Source organism: Arachis hypogaea, chromosome 2 (genome assembly GCF_003086295.3).
Source record: "Arachis hypogaea cultivar Tifrunner chromosome 2, arahy.Tifrunner.gnm2.J5K5, whole genome shotgun sequence".
NCBI lineage: Eukaryota > Viridiplantae > Streptophyta > Magnoliopsida > Fabales > Fabaceae > Arachis > Arachis hypogaea.
In genome coordinates, this window is record NC_092037.1 from 75598021 (window position 1) to 75605863 (window position 7843).

Consider the following 7843-nt stretch of genomic DNA (forward strand, 5'->3'; position numbering starts at 1 on the left):
GCATCCAATCACTTGAGCTGTGCAAGGTAAAAGATCGGTAAACTTATTAAGAGACTAACAGAAAGAAATGATTAATGCTAGACAACCATTTGCCAGAGAGATTGTGATATGATTAATTTAATGGCAAACAAGAACCAATTTATGAACAAGAGAAGAAGTGAAGAATCGATGGTGATTGAGTTTTAGTTTGTGATATGATTAATTTAATGGCCTCTGTTTCACTATCTTGGTTTGTATGATTTACTTTTGTTATAAGAACGCGAAGAAGGCACTAAAATCTCAATGGTGAAGGCAGAGGTGTATTGTCATCAAATAGTATTTATGGTAGTTTCTCATTAGCATCGCATGACATCATAAAAATCAATAGTTTGGAGAGATAGGAGTTTCTTAAAGATGAAGAGATATGGAGAGGTACGAAAAAAAAGAAAGGTATAGTAGAACTGAAGAGACAAAAATGATTTGTGGGTTAAATAAAATAGTACCATAAATATTACCGTTAAAATTAATTAAAGGCTGAGATTAAACACTGGAGGGTGTTAATTTTTATTGGCACTAGAGAGGATCTGTTTCCATGTGTGTGAGACAGAGAGAGACATTGTAAGAGGGTGAAAGGGATGAGCATGTGAAGTGCGTGTGTGACCATTGTTATCAGAACCAAACTGGTAATTGATCCAGTCTCGGATTACCAGATCATTGGTTTAACTAGTGGGTTACTGATTCACCCGGTTGACTCAGTTATAATTATATCAAAATGTAAAATTATAAAAATAAAACAAAAATCAAAAGTTGAAACTTAGAATGGATGCGTCCACAAACATATTAATAACGATCAAATATCAATTTTTAGACATAACCAATGATGCAAAAAAAGATAATAAACTAGTCACTAGTACAAAATACTTTCTGAATTTAAATGAACAAGAAAGAGAGAAAAAATAACACAATCAGCACATCAAATTCAAGAGGTGTTCTCAAAGTCGGTATCTATATCTTCGTAGGACAAATTTAAAACTTGACCAATATTTTCTTTATTTTGATTTGCATCTATAACTACATTTGTGTATTTTTCATAAATCAATACCAACAATAATTCATAATAGCAACTGAGTTGTGATGAAGACATTTTTAAAATTCTAGCAAAAAAAAAACAAACAGATCATGGGAACAACAATTTAACTGAACAATTTATACAATTTAACTGAACAATTTATTTTGTGTTACAGAGAGCATGAACCTCATTTTCAACAACAAATTCAACTATGATAATTTTTAGCAACAAAAGATGTAGCTCAAAAGATTATTTATAGCAACAAAATTTTAGCTAAGTGATTATTTCAGCAAAATAACAACAGATTCAAGTTTCAATGATGATAATCTGTAACAAATTCAACTCAGTGATGATTTTCAGCCAAAACAAATAGTTCCAACATGTTCAGCAACAAAGTCAAGGTGCAGTGATGAATAATAGCAACCAAAATTTAGTTAGGTGATTTTTTCAACAAAACAGTAACAGATTCAAAGTTTAGTGATGATAATCAGTACACAATTCAACTCATTGATGATTTTTAGCCCAAAAAAATTAGCTCAGTGATATTTTCAGCAACAAATTCAACCTTCAGCGACAAAATCAAAGTGCAGAGATGAATAGCAACAAAATTGAGCAAGAAAGAACAGGAAAATTTGTTGGAACTCACCAAATCGGGGACCAGCTACTGATGGCGAGGTGAAAGCTGACGGTGAGGCTCAAAGCAAGAAGACGACAACGACGACCAGCCCGAGACCTGCTGCTTCTTCCGTCGGCGACGAGCACAGGGAAGGCGCACGCTGACGCAAGACGGTGACGAGACACAGAGCGACGACGAGCTTGACTGCAAGGTTATGGAGATGGTGAGTGTTGAGGTAGTTCATGGTAGTAATCTTGATAGGGTTTTGGTGGTTCTAAAGGTTCTTGCTCATAATGGTCATAAGAATATGGTATGGATGATTGGTCATATGGTGGATATGGATCATAGGGCGGTGTTTGGTAATGAAAGGCTTGTGAGAATGGTCGAGGTTCATGTTGAGGATGAGATTCATAGGCATATGATGGTGGTTGTTGAGTGTCACAAAAAGAGTCATCATAGCCGTTAAATTGGCATGCATTACGATGGAAATTATACCTATAAGTATCCGGAGGTTGTTGCCAATAGGAGTGATCAATTCCTTGAGGCTCCACCCATCTTTGTTGGTTCCATCCATAATGAGTGTCATCATTGAGGTGCACATTTCCTACAACAAAATTAGAACCAAACTCATAGCCATAGGGAGAATTCATTATGGAAAGACAAAATAAAACTAACAAAATCTAGTAAACAAGCAAAAGACAAGCTATTTACAATATTCACATATGTACAATAACCAATAACATAACACCATTGCAAATCCCCGGCAATGGCGCCATTTTGATGATTGGATTTTTGACGGTTTAGAATTTCACTATTGAAATCTCGTTGAAGTATAGTCTCTAAACCAACAATAATCCTCTCATGCAAAAATTTGTTTGTCACAAGTACAAACCCCTAAAATCTATAAACCGAAGTATTTAAACCTCGGGTCGTTCTCCCTAGGATTTACAATAAAGTGTCTCGTTATTGGTTGTGAGTTATTTTGGGGTTTTTGAGATTATAGACAAGAATTATAAATGGCAAAGGAAATAAACTAACAACTATAAAAGGCTCTTGGCAAGGTATGAAAATTAGAAGTCCTATTCTAGTTATCCTTCTCAATTGTGATGAGAATTGTTCATTGCTACCACTTAGTTAACCCTTACTAAATAAAGGAAAGTCAAGTGGATGAATTGACTTGAGCCACAAGTCCTAGCCAACTCCCAAGGAAAGACTAGCTTTAGTGCACTCCAAACCAATTAGCAATCTCTCCAATTACCAATCAACAAAGGAATTAGATAACTCAAGTCTCACTAATTACTCTACCTAGGCCAAGAGGAACAAAATCTATACTATATCTAGAAGAGGCATTTCAACAAACACATAAAAGACAATAAAAGTAAACAACATAAATTTCAAGAATTAAAGAGAGATCTAACTACAAAGGTAAGAGATCAACAATAGAAAAGCAAAGAAGAACAATTATTATGAATTACCTCTTATTGAATTGAAAGAAAATGGAAGGAACAATAGTAGATCTACAACAAAATGCAAGAACAACATAAAGGAAATTACAACAAAAGAATGGAAGAAGAATGAATGTAACAACAAGGAATTGAGAAGATAGAAGTAGAAGAAGATGAATAAAAATCTAGATCTAAGAACTAAACCTAATCTTAATCCTAATCCTAGAGAGAAGTGAGAGCTTCTCTCTCTAGAAACTAACTCTAACTACTAAACTAAGCTAAACTAAACTAATGGTAAAAAGTATGTTAATTCTCCTTCAATCCTTGGCTTAAATAGCATCAGAAATGAGTTAGATTGGGCCCACAAGGCTTCTAAAATCGCTGGCCACGAGTTGTATTAAGTGGATCATGTGCCACCATCGGCGCGTCCGCGTACTGTGCGTGTGCGCGCCCCTATGCGCGATGCAACTATGGCAAATCTTATATCGTTTCGAAGCCCCGGATGTTAGCTTTCCAACCCAACTAACACCGCATTATTTGGACCTCTGTAGCTCAAGTTATGGTTGTTTAAGTGCGAAGAGGTCGGCTTGACAACTTTCCGGTTCTTTCATTTCTTCATGAGTTCTCCAACTTTTCATGCTTTCTTTCTTCATTCCCTTGATCCAATCTTTGCCCCCTAAACCTTAAATCACTTAACAAACATATCAAGGCATCTACTAGAATCAAGGTGAATTAAATTTAGCTATTTTGAGTCCTAAAAAGCATGTTTTCACTCTTAAGCACAATTAAAGGAGAATATATAAAACCATGCTATTTCATTGTATAAATGTGGGTAAAAGGTTATAAAATCCCCTAAATCAAGCATAAGATAAGCCCTACAAATGGGGTTTATCAACCTCCCCACACTTAAACCAAGCATGTCCTCATGCTTAAGCCAAGAGAAAGCAAGGGGCATCAACATTTATTCAATGTAAATAAACTATATGCAATTATCTAAATGGATGCAACTAAATGCAAAATGGTTTTACCTACTTGGTTAAAACTAAATCAGTCCTCCAAGGTATACATGCACAAGTAGGGTCAAGATCATATAACGATTCATGAATCCTACCAACTCGAATATCAAAATGAAGTTCAAGTAGACTTGCAAGAAGAATGCTCATGAAAGCCGGGAATCAAGGAATTGAGCATCGAACCCTCACCGGAAGTGTTTGCACTCTAGTCGCTCAAGTGTGTAGGATTGATTCTCTCAATTCTCCCCTAATCATGCTTTCTAAGATTTGTTTTTCTTCTAACAATCAACATATATTTCATGCATGCATACAAGTATCATGAGGTCTTTTCTTTAGGTTGTAATGGGGCTAGGGTCAAGGTAGGGGTGCATATTTGGTCAAGTGAGCTTAAAATTTGAATCTTTGATAAGCTTAAACTTCCCAGCTAACCTATGACATCCTATACAATTGAGTTCTAACCTAACTACCAATTTCTCACTTTTTCACATACTCATGTATCCCTTTTCATTTCACAACACTTATGCATTGATCTTTATTGGACTTTACTTTGGGGCATTTTGTCCCCTTTTTATTTCTTTCTTTTTCTATTTTTTTCTTTTCTTTTTCTTTTTTTTCTTTCCTTTTCCATATTATTTTTCTTTTTTTTCTTTTGTTTTTTTTTCTTTCTTCCTATATACAAAAGCATCAATGCATAAGGTTTTACAATTGATCAATACATGAGCATGTACCCAATTCCCAATAATTTCAATAAAAATAAAAAAAATACCCTTTTATTCCTCCAATGTCCCAGGATTCCTACACTTGAATGATACTTACACACACTAGGCTAAGCTAATCAAAGATCCAAATAAGGACAATTATTGTTTTTCACTTTAAGGCTTGTAATGTGCTAAATTAAAGAACAAGTGGGTTAATTGTAGGCTCAAATTGGCTAACAAAGGTTGATAAAAGGTAGGCTATTTGGGTAAGTGAGCTAATGAAATGATGGCCTCAATCATATAAATGCATGAATACACAAAATAATGGACATAAAGAATCAAACAAATCAAAGATTACAATCATAGAAAGAGAATAATTGCACACAAGAAGGAAAAATAAGTGGTTATAAGATGTAACCACACAATTGGGCTCAAATCTCACAAGCTTGTGTTCTTAGCTAAAAAACCATGTTCCAAATAAATTCTTTCAAGCAAGTTCAACAAAAATTTTTCAAATTGGTAGGTTGCCCTAAAACGGTTTCTTGGGAAAGAAATCATCACCCTAACCAAGTAATCCTAATAAGAAAGAAGTGGTAAAAATATGTACAAATTCTAACTAACATGCAACCTATCATGCAAATGCAACAACTAACTAACATTGGTGTTGAAAAGGAAATTGTTACCCATGGAGATCGGTCGACGACCTCCCCACACTTGAAGATTGCACCATCCTCAGTGCACGCAAAGGAGAGCAAGGTGGACGGGTTGCTACAATTGATGAGCTCCTTCAAAAGGTTGTGCGGATGACTTGTTTGTTGCCCCATTTAGAAACTTTCCGTTCCTTCCGTATTGGTGGCCAACCCAAAAGGAAAGAAAGAAAGAAAATTAAGCCTATAACAAAGATATCAAGGCAATTAGAACATAGGCGGGGGCTAATGCCAAATAAGAGTATGATTCCCTACTACATGTTAGCTAAGCATGTGAGTGAGAAAACAATGTAAGCTAAGGCATATCATTAAGCTCGATACAAGAGTAAAGTTAAAGCATGAAGAGTGTATTGAGCATCAAGTTCAAATGAGAAGAAGTGGGTCATGAAAGACAATATGAGGTCATATCAATGCACAGAGACACAAGAGTCATACAAGATGAAGCATTGATTTAAAAGTTTCATCACCCAACAATATCAAACAAGTCAAGAAGCACCAAAATAATGTAAGAAAGTCTCAACAATTGAGTAGGAAAGTTCAACACCATTATTAAAATGGAAAACTTAGAAAATAAAATGAGAACAAGGTAGAAAAAAACAAATTAAAATGCAATGAATGAAAATAAGCAAATGCAATAAAAGAAAATGGAGGAAAAGAGAGAATTTTTTTTTTTTGTTTTTTTGTTTTTTTTTTAGTATTTTAAAAAAAATTTCATTTATATTAAAAGAGAAAAAAATTTCTAAGAGAGGAAGAAGAAAAAAATTAGAAAGAAAGAAGAAGAGAAGAGGAAAGAAGGAGAAACGAGGAAGGAGAAAAGCAGGGTGCAAATCCGCGCGCGCGCACAGCGCGCTTATGCGTGGATGCAGCAGGGACAATCCGCGCGCACGCGCACAGCGTACTTACGCGTGGATGAGGTTGTGCTCCCAGCACAATGCTAGCACAAAGCGCGCACAACTCTCTGGTTTTTGTAGTAGAAGTTGCAGTAGTGCAATCCGCGCGCGCGCACAGCGTGCTAGCGCGCCGATGCCCTTTTTTTTTTGCCCAAAAAGCAGAAAAAAATGCCCAAGAGCTCCCTATAATGTCTAAAACGCTTCTTTATTCAATCAAATATCAAACAATTCACAAAAATGCAATTTGATTTTAGGATTTATTCATCTACTACTAATGAATACAACATACTAACAACCAATCTTTACAAACAACTCAATATGAAATGAAAATCTACCTACAATGGCAACTCAAATCACTTATTAAACAAAACTAAAAGAGGATGGAAAGAGTTTACCATGGTGGGGTGTCTCCCACCTAGCACTTTTAGTTTAAGTCCTTAAGTTGGACATTTTGAGGAGCTTATTGTCATGGTGGCTTATGTTTGTACTCATCCTTGAATCTCCAAGGATCTTTGCTTCTCAATTGGTTGACAGAATTTCCAACCATCTTCATCAGGCTTGGGCAAAGTTCTACCTAAGATATGAGTCCCCATAGTTGGTCTTCACATAGCGAACCGGGATCCCATATCTTGTTTTCGCACCCGTCTTCGATTTGGTCTTCATACTCTCTCTTTCCAGGTGGTTGACATATAGAATTCTCTTTAACATACCAAGTCTTCCGTCGAGACCCTTGTAAAGTGGCATTCTTCCAACCATCGTTCCTATACCTTGAAGCTTTGACCTTAATGAGCCTAATTCCTAACTTGCAACCACTACACAACTCTCTTATACTTTTAACTCCACAAAGAGCTCTAAGTTGACCATCATTTTCAATTAAACCATATTCAAGTGAGAAAGTAAAGCTTATGGATAAGAGTTTTACCCACTTGAATGTTGTGTTGGATGGTGACTTGGGAAGGGAGACCTCCCCATACTTAGACAATGCAAGGTCTACTTCCTTGTGCTCTTCTTTGTGTATTTCCACCTCTTTGCGAGCTTCCTCGATTTCAACCTTTCCCCTTTTATCACATGGCTTAGTGTTGTCTTCAAGAACTTTTATTTCTTGCCTAATGGGAGGTGATTCAATTTTGGATAGAAATTCATTGATGAATAAATCCATTTCTTGGTCAACCTCTTCATATTCTTCAATTTCGATATACACCATGCCAACGTTTTCCTCTTGGTAGCTCGCTTTCTCATTGCTCACCAAGGGTATAGGAGGTTGGTGCACACTCTTCTATAATTTCAACTCCATGTCCAATGGGAGAGGATTCCATTGTAGAGAGAAATTCATCCGTGATTGAATCCATCTCTTGATAAGCCTCTTCCAAGTCTCCAACGATGATATGCCTTGGAGGTTGCGCACCCTCTTCAACATCAATATCAA